General features: G+C 37.0%; 1 protein-coding gene and 1 long non-coding RNA gene across 2 annotated transcripts in view; one reads left to right on the top strand and one right to left on the bottom strand.

The window, feature by feature from the left end:
* The window catches only part of Fur1 (Furin 1), a 249,244-nt gene that overhangs the window by 27,547 nt on the left and 202,046 nt on the right, over positions 1–19,651 (bottom strand). The window lies entirely within an intron of this gene.
* Positions 16,284–17,994, top strand: LOC118683693 (uncharacterized). The gene is made up of 2 exons (XR_004979521.2): positions 16,284–17,091; positions 17,152–17,994. It is a non-coding gene; the product is annotated as an uncharacterized lncRNA (long non-coding RNA).

Raw genomic sequence — 19,651 nt, 5'->3', positions numbered from 1 at the left:
GAACGCTAGTATAATTAAAAATAAATGCATTAAACAAAAAGTTTGTACAAAGACAAATATGTAAAAAAAAAAATAATAATTGGAAAAATAGCACCCTATGTGGCAACTACAGCACAGCGCCACAGTCATTAAAGCTTCGCTGAAACAGGATATATAAATATGTCACAAGTCAAGCACGCATATTTACGTCCCATTTATGGAAAACTATCTATAAAATATAAATTACCACTAGACGATGACTACTCGAAGGAAAACGAAAGTCTCCAAACAATCAGCTCTGCCTCTGATCTTGGCTTTTTTCACTATTAGGAACTGTGCTATACTAACGCAATGAGTTTATAGATATAAACAATTAAGTAGCACTCTTATCTGTTAATGGTTCGTAATCAACATGAACCAAGGAGAAGAGGAGAAATTAAAAACAAAACCTCTTTATCACAACATTACTTTTAAATCCCCAAAAAATATTCCTATTCGGCCACACATGTTTCCACATACACACCCACTTAAGCGAAAAAAGCGATTAACTAAATTAAAATGAGTATTTATGTTCATTTGTAAAATTAATTTATAATTAAGTGAATTTATGGCCGCCAACACAATTAAGCGAGACAGGTGTAATGAAAGTGCGCTAAGTGTGCACAGGAACATATGTATGTACATGCATATTCGTACATAACTCACTAATGAACATGCACGGCACAAGAGAGACATTAACATTATATTTTGCATATATTTAGGCGCTTTGGCAATTTATGTTTTAATTGAAATTCCAGATTTTTTGCTATTGTAATTTCATATTTATATTCATGACACAATGTCATTTTTTAAAACATACTCGTACATATATATTAGGGTGGAGCGAAAAAATATACTTTATTTTTGCTTAGCCGGATTTGTAGATTATAAATAAATTATAGTTTCAAAAACTAAAAACACACGCTATAAAGGAATTTTTAAACCTCCTACCATAAAGCTCTTTCCTACCATCTTGTTTGTGAAAATTAATGCTTATCGCGCATTTATTTCGTCAGTTATCGCACTTTTAGTATATTTTAACATAACTGGTATTTGGGGGGTAGGCGTGGTTAGATTTTGCCCATTTTCAAAGCGTATGAAAAAGGGCTAAAAGGACTTCCTCCATTTGGTTTTAGCGGTTTGAAAGATATATACATTAAACCGGAGTGTTTACGCCCACCTTTGAAGTAATGAGAAACTGTTATCAAATTATTGCATTGTCATCGGTCCTTGACACGTCTGCAAAGTTTCAAGTTGAAAATTGAGATATAAGATTCCATTACATACATACATATAAAAAAGAAAATTTTAGAAAAAAAAATTTTTTTTTATCAATATTTTTTAAAAAAAAAAATAAATTGTAGCCTCAGGCTAAGCAAAAAAAAAATTTTCGCTCAACCCTAATACATGTGTATGGTATATAAATATATATAATATCACGAAAGCTACAACTTTGCCTCTTGCTTGGTTTGTCCAACACGTGAACAGTGGAAGATGTGAGAAACCATCTTGGCAACTGACAATACAACAAGCAAGCAAGGCTCAAGCTCAAACTGAAACGTTACTCTTCCCAATTTAATAGTTTTGCGTTTATGAGTGTTTATATTCTATTACAGGACATCTGAGAAAAATAACAATGGTAAAAGTGTACTCGTATGCTTGTACGAGTGTACATATGTATATTCCCCGAAACTGGTTGGCCTTTCCACAAGCAGTTGTTACGTGCAAAATGCATTATACCGTTTGCAATTCCAATATCCTTGCTGCTTAAAACACGATGCACACAGTGATAGTTCAGCACTTATCCGTTTCCTTTTCCGCTGCTATTGCCATTTCCGTTTTCAGGTGTATGCTTTTGTAGATGACAAGTTCAATTATTGAAAGCATTGTGCGCGGTGAAAAGTTCAGTTTCGAAAGCGACTTCGCATGCGAATGAAATTCCAATTACAAATGCATTTTCGGTACAAAACGGAAACGGATATAGAACTGTGTAAATTTGGTGTTTTAGTTGTGTATATGAACACTTGCAATGCAGTTATCTGCTGCCTGTTTGTGTGGCTATTGCAGTGGCGCGATTTGAATGCAACTGGAGCTGGCGTGACGCTTGGAAAAGTGCAGCCTCATTTGTATGTATACCAGTGGCGTAGGTAAGAAATAATAGTGGAGAGTTCAGGCAAATTTAGTTTAGTTTCAGCTAGCAGATATTTTCCCTTTAGTATATTTTTTTTTAAGTTTCTGCTCACCACAAGTGTTCTGAATAAAGCTAAATATTTTTTACTGTACAATCCATGTACAATTAACAATTTAAATTTTAAAGATTAAAGCAATTTCTTGTTGGATATACAAAGTGCCGTTACGAAAAAAAGGTTGTATCCGGCTATAAATATGCGAGGTACGAAAATAGGCGACATACATTATTCAAATATGCAAGCATAAAGTACAAGTGAATGCACTTCAAACTATCAGAAATACCACACGCATACACACACATGCACACACATATGTAAGAAGGCTTCTGCTTAAACCACACACATATTTGTGAATATTTAAAAAAAGGGGATGTAGCGCAAACACACATACATATCTACATTATTCTGCGCAAATGTATGTGCGATCTCCGTGCCTTTTCGTGCCACGAACGCCGCTTTGTGCTAATTCGAGAGGCAACCACTCGACACTCACTTTAACCGCCAACGACAACTTGGCTGCGCTTGTCGCAGATTGTTTGGAGTACATGCTACTGTTGCTTCACAGCTGCCAACCACAAGTCGGCTAGAAACAACCGAACACGCTCTTCAACTTCCAACCTCCTTATACAAAGCGACAATGATAATGCGTGAGCATGTGTGAGCGTGTATGTAAATGCATGTGTATACAAGTTTGTGTGTGTTTGTGTGAGTATAGTAAACTGCACGAAATTGAAAATGTCACCTGATTTGCTTATTCAACTCGGCTGTTCAACAACTCACCACTCCTGCGGTGCTCCAGCAGAGCTATAAAACATCATACTCGCACACGTATGTGAGTGGCACTGCGGCGGCGGACGAAAGGTTTATGCAAATTTGGAAGGCAAACCGCCTAGCGGGACTCCAATCACACTTGAAGAAGCCCGACTAAGCCGCAATACAGCCAACCAAGCTAAATACAAATTGAATGGCCAAGCAGAACGACTGAATGAACGGACTCCTATTGTTTGCCTCGCCTTGTTTTCACATACACCCACACATAAATGTAGGCAGAGTATAATACCCTCCCGCATTGCTTGGCTCTACAACTGCAACTAAGCGCTGAGATTGCCTCGCTATTGTTTGTTACACGAGCCGGGTTACTGACTCCTCGAGTCCCCACCATTCGGCTTAGTTTGTACACGTCACCATAGAATGAGCACGACTGACACCTGCAACAAAGCGAGCAACATTTACTATCAGCAAAGCTGCGCACTTTCACACACACATACACACACTTATGCATTTATCTACATGGTTGTAATTCAAAGCTTGGCTCTGACTTGTCACTTGCTTACATGTTTGCATAAACATGAGCAAAGTGCTTTACACTTCGAGTACATGTGTACTTAGGCAAAATTCCATCAAAGGGGGTGAGTTTGAGTTCCGTTATAGGAAGTCTTAAACACATAAGGTGTTATTTAAATATTTAAACATACAACTTCTTTTATCAACTACCTTAATAAGCTATCTGTGTGATGGAGAGTCAGGATCTTCGAAAGATTTCCAGAAAGAGCTCTGCCGAAGGCTTTTACAAAGTGTTGCGAATACCTTAAAAATTAGTAGCAAATAAGGATTTAGACTCAAAATCATCTGTATAAATACTGCATATCTGGTCCCAATTGGTGTGTACTAATCACCTAGTAAATTTCCGGTGGAAGAATAATTTAATTTACGGCAGTCATTCTACAATAGCTGGAACGGTTAAAAGTAGAGGAACATCGTTCTCTTTGTAGTGAGCTTAATTGCTAATTTTTATCTTGTTGTATCATGTTATGTTCTAGGAATCTTTTCAATGGTGAGATTTTCACGCGCTTCGCAATTTATCGGCTTAATTGCTTTGAGTTGCTACACTTTTTATACAGTCCACACATGCACACGTTTCAAAAAGTATACGTGTATTTCTAACTGTACCTTCCTTTCTTTCCGCTGCAATTTTGCACCAGTCAAACAACTGTGCTAAGTGCTTTTAATCAAATCGCCATCGCAGTCATTCATTTGTCTTGAGCACCTTTCACTGCTTCGAAGCGGTAAGGTGAATTGCAGGTCTGACAGCCGCACAAGCGCACGTACAAGAGAGCAAATAAAAGAGAGGCAACCGTTTGCGTAGCATACATACAGGCGCCGTGACCTTAGTAATTGCGATTAGTATACTTTGTTGTCCAGTTGATTAATTAAAACGACGACAGCTTCAAAGGAGGAAATGCGCCAACCAAAGCGAAAAGCGATCCGTGTTTCCATATTTTCTGTGAATTGGTAAACCAACTAAGCAATTTACTGTTGAATTAAGAGTTGCCATATTTAGCATTTTAGAGTGCAATCATTCCTTGGTTTGCTTTATTTTTACTCTCTCGATGTCAGCGATGAACAGGCAATAGAGTAGCGGAAAATAAAAAAATACCACTTTTAAATATAAATGTTGCTTAGTGACCACAGCGTGCAATCAGCGTTAGCGTAATCACATCTTACGCTTTGCTACCATTCACTCCTAGTCCTTCAGTGAAATTGGCCAGCTTTTAGTGGCAGATAGACCGCACACAACTCCAACAAAGTGCATGGCAATTAAACTGACTAAAGCTAATTGAATGGGATTAATGACAACTGAGAGATAGAGATAGATGGATAGATGAAAGCTAAGGGATGTAGGATGCCACACACAGCGTCAGCTGAAAGGAATGTAAAGGGAACTGTGAAAGAGCTTTAGGAATTACTCACAAAGGTATTCAATGATTGAGCACAACAGCAAAAAAAGGTTGCTAAAGTCAATCCGTTTTAACATCTTTTTCTATTGATAGCTTTTATAGTTGCGAAACTATAGGAACATATATGTATGTGTGTACTTCTGCATAGATGGAGCCTTGCTAGTAAAAGAAGAAGTATTCCCATATAATTTAGTGAAAGTGTGCGCACAAATGCAGGCAGCAGTTGGCAATTCGTTCTCGGTTGTAAGCAAAGTAAAAAATCAAAAAGCTGATTTTAAAATACCCAATATTTTATAGTATTTTTTTGTATTCAGTAAACACCTAATTTATATTGAACCACTTACTTAAAACTCTATTCTATTCTATCTAAATAGTGGCCGAGCGGAGTATTTACTAATTAGAATAATGTTACGCTTATAAGTGTAACTGTGTTCTCAATATGCATAAATATTCGTGTTTTGTTTCTGAAAAAAATAATGGTCTACCAATTATTAATTTCATAAAAGAAATTACACATTATTTCATTTTACTTCACTTGCAACGTAATTCAGCGACATTCATATTGCACAAAAATGTTACAAACATTGCTATAACGGGACAATGCAATTTGAAAAAGTTGCTATCATACTGAACCTACGCTCAAACACACACACACACACAAGGTCAAATGTACATGTACATACATACATATGTTTAAACATATAAAGAAGTTTTGTAGCTTTAAGTTTATGCAACTGTGCAATAACAAGCAACAACAAATAAGGCGTGGAAGCAGAAGTGACAGCGCAACGAAAATACTGTTGCTTGCCACCATTTTGTGGATGTGGCGTCTATGTTGCAGCGGCGGCGGCTGACGGACGAGTAGCAGCTGTTGTCCAGCCACAGCACTAATTTACACAATGTTATTTATACATTTACAACGGCACTGTAAGCACACGAACACATACCTGCACAATTGTGTGTGCATTGTGTGTGCTGCGCACAATGATAGTAAAATAAAAATTAAATGCAAAAATAAACAACAGCAAAATAACGGCAGCCACAGATAATAATAAATGCAATTAACTGCAATGACAAGAGCGGCGACGCTGAGCGCGGCCAATAACTAGTGCAATCGCCAGCGAACAGCGCTACGCCGGCGCACACGCACACACAAACTGCATTTAATTTGTACTCTTCGATAAATACTGAAATTATTTAATTGCAGGCATTATTTGCCATACAAAGTCATTAACGAAATAAGCGTTGCATTGCAAATATAAATTAAGTTTAAAAAGTTTAATAAACAAAAGTGGCGAAAACAGTTATTTGCGCGACGTGCGCGGCTGTGATTTTTGAAATAAGGGTTTCGTAATATACCCGATTGCAACATATGTACATATGTACTTATGTAAGTGTATGCATGTGACTATAAATTTTGAATTAAACGCTTACAGAAGGAAATTTAAAAATGTTAGTAGATTAAAATCTATAAATAAAATGGTGTTTGTTTGGAAAAAACTTGTCAAAATAATTGTAAAACTATTGTTTCTCTTTCTTGCTCTTATTTTCAGTCCAACGAAAATTTCCTTTTTATGAATTCTTTCGCAACACGCTGTACACGGTGTAATAAGTAGTCTAGACTACCCTTTAAAATAATCAAATACATTTAGTACTATATTTTCTTATCAATATGGTCAGAATGACTAGATGACTGAAATATTTTGAATATAATATATATATATATATATAGCTATGTATATCTAAGCTAGCGATAACTCACGTAAAACCAAGGGTTGTCTAATATCGGGAGCGCTCAATCTCAACCATTGACTAATTGTTGATATAAACTATTGAGGGTCTTCGTTTTATATTAATGGTTTAGAAGACGACTGCTCTGGAGTTTCAAGTATTCCGGAGTAGGCTGTAGTAGTTCTTCGTGAAAATTTTAGAAACTGTGAATTTTAATTCTGAGGTTATATAAGTACATATTGAAGATAGTCAAAATAACCTAATTAATCTTTATTTTTAATTTTCACGTATTTACACACATAGCGCCTTCACACATGATACAGACAAGTGTAGATAATAATGCGTAACATTTTTCATTACTTTTTCAATCACTCACAATGGACCCAGATCCGAATAGTATACACCTTTAATGCCCACACACAAATATCAACATCTTTGGGTATGCGTATACTATGTATGTGTATATGTATGTACGCTGCAATAAAGGCACAAATATGATTGTGCCTGCTTCTCTACTACAAAAGGCTGAGCCAACACCACTAACCGCTTCGACGGGTTTCACGCGCATGCAATGAAAGTCTGCCATTTGTCTGATTTTCGCAGCCCCTCACACTTTTCAATTTATCGATTTCGACTACACGATTTTTCCTTTCATTTCACGCACACATTCGCACCGCCGGCTGTCTGACCTCCTGAGCGGCAGCAGCGACCGGCGTCTGTTTGTCTAGGCTTGCATTAAATATTTCCAAATTGCGCACCGGCATTTGCAGCTGACGAAAGGCACTACACAAACAACAAACTAATCTTTGTGTTTACTATTGTGTCCCTTTCTTTTGCCTGAATGTGTTGTCTGTTATTGTTGGACATTCTGTTTAGTGTGGATGAGTGTGCGGCGTGTGTGTGCGTGCCTTCGTTCCCAGTAGTCATGTGCTTGAGCGCGTGCATGAAAACAAATAGCAAGCAACCAAAACACAAATACACATGCATACTCACTAACAAACTCATATCTTATTTAGTTTTCCCCAAAAAGTATGCTTTTGTACAAGGAGACTTGCGTTTCGCACACCACCCCAACTGCGTTATCGGAGGCTACAATTCAGTATATCCGATATGCACGTTAACTCCCCTGGGCACAATTCAAGGTAAAATATATCTAATAAAATAGAAATATAAAATCATCGAGTAGCAAGAAGGCAGCGGAAGCTTTGCAGCCTGCGAAAGGAAAAATTTGCGGAAAATTTTGTGGAAAAAGGGTGCGTTATAAAAATAGAGTTTTCTTTATATTCAAGCAATAAAACCATTTGCGTGTGATGTTCAGGGGCCAGTTAACGGTGGTTGTTTTGTAATTGGTGTAGCAGGAAAAAAGGGGAAGGAGGTGCAACCTAAACCCGTAAGAAATGGTTTCTAAGTTTACGGAGATGATGGGCAAGATAATTACTTAAAAATACAATATTTCGTTCGCATCATGGACGGTGACTGTAATATAGCTCGTGACTGGTTTAACGGAAATGTTCACTTGCAATACTCACTTGAGGGTGCGTACTACCTATTTGTCGGCGTGTTTATAAGACGAGCATACAATGCAGTATAATGATGAGGAGAGGGAAGTAGGCATGAATAAAATATTATTGTAAGGTACTTTATTTCATTGAACTTTGTAACTCTTCAAGGCACTTGGTGGATTTTATCGAGCAAGTTTTTCATTAGGAACTTGATACGAGATTAAAGAGTTAAAGCAAAAATATTCTTCAATATAAAATACAAATAATTGTTTAAATAAAACACATCACAACTTTACTGTTATGTTCTCCAAAAATTGTTATTTTAAAAGAATTTACTAGTTTATTGCTGTAAATATTATATTTCAGCATCTTTAGTCAGTTCATTTATTACGAAGACTTTGGTTAATTTGCACACAAACTTAAAATATATAGGCTTACTTATAAACAACTTTTTCAAAAATAATTACAGTTAGCACATCATAATTGCATTGCAAACTATTCAAATACTTCGAATAAATACCAGAAATAAACGGTTGCCTACATTTCGGGGTAATGCTACGGGGTATGATGCAACGAAATGGTCTAAGAAAGCCACATTTACTTCTATTCAGTTGCAGTAACAGTATATTGCACATATTTCTATAAAATGGAGACAGTACTTCCCTACTTCCTTAGGACTCACTTTCACTTTTCCCCTGCTAAGACAGCAGTGGAATGTACAAAGTATAGTTGAATATTGATTATGATTGATATGGTATACTAGCCCTTGAAATTGCCCGTTTTATATATGAGCACATTTTGTCTCCATTGATATGCTCTTCTTCATAGGAGGTCATTAACGGAATAAATTTTATGGGCTTTAAGCGGAATATGTAAAATGGTGTCTACCAACAACGTAGTGCCCTGTATTTGAGTATTTTGTGCAAAATACCATCCTCATCGGTGTTGCCACATTTTATAACTTATCACAGCCAAGATTTTTCATCTGTCAATATCATAGCACCTGTGTCTGTGTGGCAAAGGGTAGACATTGAAAGCAGCTTTGATGAAAAATAACGGTGTGTTCTCATTCATTCACACATCTCGCCGTCAAATTCTTAGCTAACGAATGTTCGCGTACATACAACAGCTTAAGAATGATTATATAATAGTATTGCACATTACATATGTAACTGACGTCTCGCAACAATCCAACACAGCTTGCTATCGAGTTTGCCTTCCATTAATCCGTACTCAGAGTTTGTCGCTCTCTGTTGCCATTGAATAGTATTGACACCTTGGCCACCGTCTCGTTGTATTGGTGGCAATTTGCAATGTGAGATTTCCACGTCGCGTCGCCAAGCATTTTCGTCAAATGTTTGCTTTATGCTTATTCATCCAGCCATTGATTTGACTTTAGAGATTTTCCTCGCTTGTTCCTTCTGCGGCCCGAAGACTTGTCTCGTATCCTCTGGCATTGTTATCGACAACATTATCCTTACCGATGGTTGGGACAGACGGGGACGACCGGGGCAGCCCTCTTTACCAATCGGCGTTTGCTGATAATGCTCTTGGCGCAGCAACTTGTTGTTGCTTTTACTTTTCGGGTGCGTTTTTGCTGAGTGCTGCATGCAACGACGCCATTTCACTCTTGGCATCCAAATCGCTGAAGTAGCAAAATCCTTCTCAGCGGCGCTCAGCTGGCACTTGAGGCATTTGCATTGCTTGAGCTGTTATCAGCTAGCTACTCGCTGCATTTGTGGCAACTTACAGCAGATTTTTCGCGTCGCTCCAAATTCTTGTTTTTCTTTCTTCATCTATGTCTTTTTGTTGTTGATGTCAACCGTCTCAGTTTTTCTCTGATGTTATTGCTCTTTCGGTGCTGTTGTTGTTATAGTGTTATGCATGTGCAAAGTGGTTTTCCATTAGCTGCTTTTTACTAGCAGCCACAAGTGGTGTATTTTTCTAGTGGATTCCGCGGAATATCCAAAGCCCCAGCAGGTGGCCCTGGTTGTTTGTGCAAGCCATGATATTTTCGGCAATTCTGCTTGTCTTTATTAGTTTTCGTTGCTATCCATGGATTGATTGCTTTCGTGCCATTTCGAAGCGTAGCCGATACGAAATTGATGGCTTGGTTGATTGTGCTGCCTGTCGTTACGCTGCTGTAATGAAATTCTTGAGCTGCACCCACGCTGAGCACACTAACAAACATACGAACAGATAGCACGTTGTTCGAATGTCATAATTTGTAGGACCGACTGTCGCTAATGGTATTTTCGGGCGATAGTTGGAAATATGCAATCGGCATGCGCGGGATGTAAGTGTCTGTGTGAACGGGGGTTGGTACATTGAAGTTAATCTTCTGCGTGGATTTTTTGGCACATGTGCTAAACAAATTTATTTCGATGCCAATTCAAGCGCATATTTGTCAACAGTAACCTTTTAGAGCAGAGGGCGAGAAAAAAATATAATTGGAGCTGTGTGATAAAGGTATTATTTCTTTAGAAAATAAATAAATAAATTTATCAGTAATTTTAATAGACGTCGCAGGGTTTAATTACTTACTTGACTCCTCCTGCCGATATCATTCCAAGCTATGGGTGCGACAAGACGAAAGCTTCTTTCTACTCTCTCTGATTAATAAATGTTGCGAAACGTAAATTCAAAAAATAGAATTCGGAGTTTTTCACCAAACTTCCCAAAAATTGTATAGGGAGCCCGAAACGTTCGCAGAACTTTGAATTCTTTCGACATATCTCTTTTCATTTTTTAGGAGAATATTAAAGCGAATTCCACATTTTACTTTTCAAATTGATTTGGTTTATCGTTTGATTAAATTTTGAGGAATTTTCGTTTTGAACTTAATTAATTTGACCGAAAAGAAGTTCACTTCAAATTTACCAATTCTCATTTATTGCGATTCTTTGTCAAACATTTACATACATATGGCAACATTGCAGACTGATTGTTGACTGCAGGCAACCAGACCAACGGTAGGTGTACTCGATAGGCCAAAAGGACAACTTTAGTTACAATAACAACAAGCAAAGAGCCAAAGGTGAAAACAAGTAAATTTGTTGTTTAAGTTCGTTGAATAACATCATGCATTGAATGCGGCCCATATATATATATTATATATGTGTGTGTGTGTGAGGTTGTTTGAATATCGGAGTGATGGGCTTTAACTGCAATTCGCCATGAATTGCATGTGTACAACGGAGCGTTTTGTTGATTTATTTCTCTTGTTTTTTTTACACTTACAGCAACAAATATACACTTCAGTATGTGCAAAGGATAACAAGCAACGGTATTTTTCGATTCCTTGCATTGTTTTTCATTGACTTAAATTGCAACCGGTTTCATGGAACTGCTTCCGCGCCCTCCTGCGCCGCCGCCGCTACTGCTGACCTGTAACCCGCCCAGCTTATTTTCACTGATGCTGTCGTTGTTACCGTCGCCGCCGTCTGTGCCTCTGCCGGCACACCTGGCCTTCCGGCGGCAGTATAAAGCTTGTTTACATTCCTGCTTCGTTTATTTGCTTGCTTGTTTTCCGGGCGTTTTATTGCTGTTTGATATTTGTCTTTGCAACACAACTTTTATCTTTTTTGGTTTTGCTACAATATTATTGTTGTTGTTAGTAAATTCATTTTGTGCAGCGTTGTTTTCACGGTTTTGCTTTTAGTATTGTACTTTGCTGTAGTTGTTGTTGATATTTGCTGCTCTTTCCAATATCCCAAATAGTGACAAAATTTCTAGGGAAAAGTGTGAAAATTGCAGTTGCAACCGAGTGTGGCAAAGCGAGGGCATTTATCCCCCAAATCCACCTTGTGCCTTTCATCTTCACTGTTACGAAATTTATAATTTAGAACTATTGTTTCGGAAACTTTCCAATTGAACTGCTTGTTAGCATTGAGAGCATCATTAGAAATCGTTCACACACCCACGAACTCACACACATACACTGTCGCTGCCAGCGATAGCTAGCAATACTTTGAACTATTTGGATATTCAATATCCAAATTTTATGTTATGTTAGTATGTTATTCTGGAAATGCTTTGGAGGAATGTTCGAAAATTGATGGTTGATTGAGAAAATGTTCTATGAAATTATTGGATATAATTACAAAAAAATTATTATTTCTGTTCTAATAAACTCTGTTTGTGAAACTCTTCAAAAGATCAAAAATTCTAACGAAATCTGTAGTGGAAACCCTTGGATCACCTAACACTCGTCGGGTGATGAAAAAATAACAAGTCTCTAAATATTTAAGGAAGACCTTAAAACGGAAAAAAGTTTGGTGGATAGCTTTCCTCGGTAATTATTGACAATTTTATCGAGAAATTGATTACAAATAAACTATACTACTAGTATATATTGAAAATCAGCAAAATCATTGTGGCTGAGGGGTTGCGAGTAATGAAAAAAGCCGATGGGAGAATGAAAAGTTATAAGTGCGTTGAGAGCAAAGTAAATATGATGAGCTGCGGCAATGCAGCATTGTGCGGCATCTGAAACGTGGTGAAACTGACACATCGTATGAATTGGCATAAAAGCATATTCCCACATATGAGTACGTTAGGCAACAGCGTTCTCGTATAAAGTATCAAAATAAGTTGCAACACTATAATGAAAACTCCCAACACGACGGCATATGAGCACGGTGTCACGGTCAGGCAGTTGCCAGGAGAGCAATATCCTCAAAGTAAAGGACCCATCTCTTGAGTATGCCCTGCATATTTCATAGTGTGTTGAAACCGACTTACAAGTGGCACAGAAACACACACCCACACATATATATGTACGTTTCAGCGGTCGAGAGCCACACTCAGGCGGGACTATACAGGCGTACCGATAAATGCAATTTCGATAGAATTGTTTGGCGTCACTGCATGTGAAAGGAACCATACTGATTGTGAGAGGCAAGTTTTCGCAAACAACTGCTGGTATCGGTAGTGCTCAGCACGTGCACTGGTAAGACACGCATACCGCCACCGAAATTTACTTTCAACACGTTGTGACAGCGAAGGGAATGAAAACCACAAAGGCAACGACGAAGGGACGCGCTGTGCATATGAAATGAATAGCATGCTATGTCGCCGCAGAGTGTTCAATTGAATCGGCAGTGCTCTAAAATGCTCACACAAACACTTGTGATCATATGCGCTGCAATCCGCAATCGCTTGTGACAGCAAACGCTTATAAGCCCGGTGCGCTGTCGTGGTGGTGCGATTTAATTTTCTGCCTGTGATTTCAACACATGAGGGGGCTGCACCTCGCAACTTATTCCTTATTTGCAGAAAAACTTGCTTGCTTGTCTGTCACACTCGCCAACTTTACACTTACCTGTTTACCCACACACTTCTAACATTTGATAACGAATGCACACATGAGAAGCTTGTGTTAAGCTCTACGCCTTTCAAAACATCACCTTCTAAATATTGCACTATTTTTTACGTCATTTTCAAGCTTTATAGGAACTTAGTCACTTGCCGTCATGCTATTCGCACTCCGATTGGTTTTACATGAACTTTGTTCTTGTTGTTGTTTGTATTTTGAGTGTTGTTCGCTTCGCAAGTGCCAGCACGTTCCGTATTTAGCAATCAATTTCGTCGATTCTGCAGCGACACGCAGGCGTGCGGAGTTGCCAACACGTACAAGTATATAAATATTATATATGCCTCAATGTATGCAATGTCTTCACATAACGCACCCAAAAACTTTATTCATCCATACCCTTCGCATATTTGCTTTTTCTTCTCCTTTAAGTTTGTTTTAATGGGACATTTTCCGGTTCTGCTGTGAAGTTTCCTGCAACTGTTACTCGTGGCTTCTGTAGTTATTTTCTGTAATCATCTATTTTTATACCCTGAACAGGTTTTATTAAGTTTGCCACGAAGTTTGTAACACCCACAAGGAAACGGCGGAGTTATATATATATATATATATATATATAAACTTTTGCACACGTCCTTTTCTCCGCAACAAGCTGCTCATTTGTCGGAACTGTCGATATCAGATCACTATAGCGTATAGCTGCATGGAAAATTTGTCGTTTGGCGACATATTTTCACGAAATTTGGCATGTATTATTATCAAAAATTATAATACAATCTCCGAAGAAATTATTCAGATCGGATCACTAAAGCATGTAACTGTCATACAAACTAAACGATCGGAATCACGTTCTTGTAAAGAGCCTTTTGCATTTGTGAAGGATATTATATCTTCGGTGCAACCGAAGTTAACGTTTCTTCTTGTTTTTATCTGTTTTTGATTGCCCCAAAGTGAAGCTCCGAGTGAAAGTGAAAGAGATGCATACCATACATACAAGTATGTATGTATTGTATGTAGCATGAGATTACAGTAATTGTAAACTAAATGGATAGACACAAAAATATATTTGAAGAGAAACTCATATCACATAAAATAGATAACATACGAACAGACACGCACGCACTTGTATTGAGTTGTACAAATAAAAACAACCTCATTTCGTGTGACAATAGCGGTAAGTGTTTAAAGATTCTTTATTGAGTTTAAACAGTTGATGAAGGATCTCTGATAACTTTAACCGTTTTGGTTTTGAGTAGTATTGTCATCTGAGGTAGTATTGTCACTATTGATTACTAATTTTTATTAAAGATATTACGCCATTGATAAGTACTGATACTGATCAGAATGCTATTATGTAAAAATAGTATATAAAGAGGCATTGACGAAAGTTATTACAAATGTCAGTGTTAAAAATAATTAAAATTTCTTACATAACAAAAACGCGAAAAGATTCACTTCCCTCTTTCGTAGGAGCAGAGTGACATTCATATTTATACTTATCCATTTGTGTTTCGTAGAGTTTTGCTCGAGTGACATACCTGTAAGCAAAAAAAAAAAAATGAGGTGAATTAAGAAAATATACATATAATATATGCTGTTTTGGCTTAAGATGTTTATAAATTAACAGATATTTGCTTTCAAGTGTATTTCGAAAACTATAGCTTACCCTGTAATTGTCGCTCATTTAATTTGAAAATTATATTAAGTTCAAAATGCATTTTATATTTAAAATAGTTCATGTTTTAAATTTCATAATAATAATCATATCAAATGATTGCCAAACAGGTCAAATATTGTTGTTCGAATCGTGGTGGAATAAGTTGTTGTTGTCAGCAACAACAAAAACAACATTTCACCTTTTACCAAGCTTTATGTATGTAATTAGCAGCTTTTCGCTTTTTCGAACTCCACTCATTTTCATTATAGTAGCAGTGTTGCTCTGTCGTTGATTTCCTAGAATACTTCTTTCATCAACGCAATTATTTTCCTTGCGTTTTCTTGAGATTCGTTCCTTTATGTGTATTTCTCTTTTCGTTTTCTAGCGTGCTTCTCGTAATTGAATTCATTTAGATCTGTGGTGCCCCTGTTGATTGCCGCATGACAGCCACAGTAGTTGCAGCACATCAGAAATGAGGATCTTTGTTGCATGTTGCAGTAACATTGTGTGAATGCAACTCATTGATAAAATGGAATCATAAAAAAACACAAAAAAGTAAAATGAACGGCACACAGCCAGATATAAAGAAATCGCAGAAAAAAAAAATGGAAAAAATCAAAATAATTTGTAAAAACCCCAGTTGAGTTTATACGTTGCCGACTGTTGCTTTTTACGATTTTTTGCGGACTGCTTGTAAATTATGCGATTTAATTTTCGTAATAAATTCAGTGAAAACATGTCATTCGCTGCTTTTTTATATAGTGTTGTTGCATAGCAATAACAATAACAAAAAAAGCTTTAAGCATATTAGTTGCATCAACTTAAATTTAACTCGTCTCTCGTCTAGGGTGTGCTGCTCTTCATATCACTCAGGTTGCACACATAGCGAAGTGTAAGGCAAAAAACAGAAAACTGTCGATTTAATGGGCATGTTCAATCGCTGCATAGGTTAAAGAACCGAGTGCAGAACAACTGAGAGGCGTACGCTTTGATATATGATTCCCGCTGACCATTCAATTTGTGCTGTTGACTGTTGCACTATGTACATAGCCTTACAGCATTGGCTGATTTTATTATATAATCATTGAAACACAATTTTCATTTTCTATTTATTTATTGAATGTGGATTATCTTGTCAATCGAAATTTTAATATAATAATTTTCAAACTAAAATATAAAATTCAAACAAAGAAAAAGTAAATGCTTATGTCACAATTGGAAACCGGACCGCAGATTAAAAGATTTTTTTACAACTATATTCAAATCAAGTGAAATAGAGCAGAAATATGGCCAAAAGAATACAAAACCAGATAAGACAAGAAAGCTGAAGATAAAAATAAGCAAATAGTCCTTCATAAATGGTAAAGAAAGAACGCTTGTGAATAATCAAGAAGAAATAAAAAACGAGAGAAAAGTAATGAGTCAAAAGTCATCACCAAACATTGCCGAGAGAAGAAACACTACAAATTTACTGTATTGGATTTGAATGGCTCCACTCTTTATTGGCCAGTGAAATTCAATAAACAACAAAAACCAATTGCTTCATGAACGATATGCCAGTCAGCCGGGCGCGCTCCCTCTGGCACAGCAACGACGAGCGGTCAGTCACTAGCAGCAGTTGCTGTATGGATTGTACATCATGTACTCGCAGTTGCAACAAATGCTCAGTCATGTACCAATTTGTAGCACTTGCAGCAACTAATCAAAAGCAAGCAGCTGTTGCAAATGCACTAAATGAATGAATAGTTTACGTCCGTTGCCGGCTACTATGGCTAGTGCACGGTGGCTGTTGACTGCTGGCTGGTGCGCACTCTAAAAATTGACGAGCTGTAATTTTTCGCAAATGCTTGCATTTGTAACAACTGTAGTCAAAAGCGAGAGCATAACTATTCATTTCCAGCAGATTGTTGTGCAGTGTTGCACTTTGATTTGCATGTATCACGTGAGTGAACTGTGTGTGTGTGTGTTGCAAGTTGATAAATAACCTAAATTTGATTGGTAGATAAGCTGCATTTCCCAGAATTTCTGATTAACCCTTTTTTGATTTAAAATCTGTGCGAAATCGTAAAAGTTTCACAGTTCATGGAAGCATGTGGTGCACCGACACATATTGCGCTTTCTTCGCTGGATTCATTGAGCTACATTGAATTCGGTGGAAGTACCGATATGAAGTGAGAGTATAAAAGTAACAAACTAAGAGACTCTTATTTTAAAATATACTATCTATTACTTTTAATTCATTCACGACTCACGACTCACAAATGGTAAGTAAAAACAGCAAAGAAGCCACCTGAATACCTTCGAGAAACAAAAGCATCAAGATAACAGTAATATTTCACTTCAGATGAAATAGCAGAAGTAATGAAACTTTACGAAGTTCTATACACCAGTGTTCCAACTGGGATTTAAACCAACCTAAAAGGTTCTCAAAAATATTTTACAGAAATATAAATTAATTATGATTGTGAGTGCTACAAGTATTAGGTTGAACTTAAGTGCCCACTAGACCATACAGAAAGAAACTGGAACAAAAGTACTGAACTTAGGTTTAGGCCTATAAAAAACTGGCTAGAGGGAACTGAAAATGCTGGGGTTTTTTCCTCCAGAATCAAAGCAATAGAGGAAGTAAAAGGTTCATATGTTTTCTTACTATTTTTGATCAATTTCAATTCCGTTCAATTTTTCAATTATTTCGGTGTTTATTTAAATTTTTATGGCACTAAAGCTTGCGGGGCCTCTGCAACTTACGCATAAAATTTATAAATTTCACAGTACTTTGAGGTTACTGTTACACCAATTAAAAAAATTGAATTAAATATAAATTCCAGCAGCAGAGAAAAGAAAATGAATTGCCAACCTGTGTGTGTGTGTTGCACATAAAATATAGTTTCAACATTTATTTATATTACAAAAGCAAAAGAAACTGAAAATATTTTGGAAATTCTCAACTGTCTTTCCAGCAAAATAAAAAAAAAAATTAGAGAAAGGAAAAAAAAAGAAATGAAATTTGCAGTAAATTGACAGCAGTTAAGGGTGCCACAATCAAGCTGCGAGCGAGGCAATGGTAGAAATATATGCGTCCATAAATATAGAAGTAGCGGGAGCAATTGAAATTATGAAATAAAATGGAGACTGGTAGCTCTTTAAGCTTATGTAAGCCGCAAAACGTGCGAGCGCAATACGGTTGCAGGAAAAGCCACAGTTCTGTGTCGACAACTTTCCACTTGTGTGTGTGCGTGTGTGTGTCTTTTCGTGGTTTACTCAGGCTTTCTTTCATTCTTCCGCGGTTTTCTTTTAACATTATTAGCACATGGTTCATACCATTTGAAACAATTTGTTCACAGAGTACATTTTAGTGCTTGCTCATGCGTGTGCGTGTGGGAGTGTGTCTGTTGAGGATATGCCGCAAGAATATTTTTTTATGTAACGCCTCGTAAGTGTCGAGCGTCTTTTGTACAATGGAACCGTTTTCTATATAATTTAATGCACAGTGAAATTTTTCCCATACCACGTTTCTGTTTATCTGGTAGCATTTTACATTTGCAGATAAGAGGACATGCCAATATTTATTTCCTAATTTATTGAATCAGAAAACAATAATGCATGCTCATATATCAGTTTTCAAAGCACTCATTGCAATATCAACTTATTAATATTCTATGCAAATTACCCAATTTTATCACGAGTATAACATGCGCATAAATTAATAGTTAAGCAATTAGCTTACTGGAGCGTTTTTACGCAATTACACACACTTGCACAAGTCAAAAATAATAGAAGTCTTCTCAGCTGGTAGACGCGACTTCCATCACATGTACACTTACCTGAGGTAAACATGCCCTGTGCGAAATAACTTATGACTATACTATTATTTATTTTGTGTTCTCATTTGTGGACATTATAGTACAAGCTTTCCATGCTTTTAGTATTATAAATAAAAGAAATAAACAATGCTTTTTAACGATAGCGGGAAAGAAATTATAAAATTTAAGTTTACAGAGCTCTCATTGGGTTTCTTCGCTTTCGTGCTCACCTACACAGTCACAGTTCCTCTCATACTCTCACAGCTTCAAAGCTATGTGTTTGAACACGTTGAGCGTGTGTAGCACAAACACAGAAGCATGCCAACATTTAACGGTTGTGTCAAATTCACCTTCAACACACCAAAAGGCAGGAAATACTTGGCATCTCTTAATTTCCGACACAACCAAGGAAATACACAGAATCGCACATACGTTTATTTATTTTGCTTTCTATAGGGGAGTGAATTGGTAACCTGAAGGTCATTTGTTATTTGCGGCAGAAAGAGGCATATGCAATTCAGAAGCACAAATTGGCTGAGAGGATGTTGTGCTACCAAAAAGGAAACCAAGTTTTCACTTTCCACTTATCAAATATACAGTATACGATAAAACGGTGTGGACACTGCCCAAATTCAGTGGCCTCAAAACTCGGCAGCTAAACATTACTTGAAGAAATTCTGTGATGAAGTAGAGTACGGT

Source organism: Bactrocera oleae, chromosome 2 (genome assembly GCF_042242935.1).
Source record: "Bactrocera oleae isolate idBacOlea1 chromosome 2, idBacOlea1, whole genome shotgun sequence".
Lineage (NCBI taxonomy): Eukaryota > Metazoa > Arthropoda > Insecta > Diptera > Tephritidae > Bactrocera > Bactrocera oleae.
The sequence above is the reverse complement of the archived record's forward strand: the minus strand, read 5'-3'. Positions and strand labels throughout refer to the sequence as shown.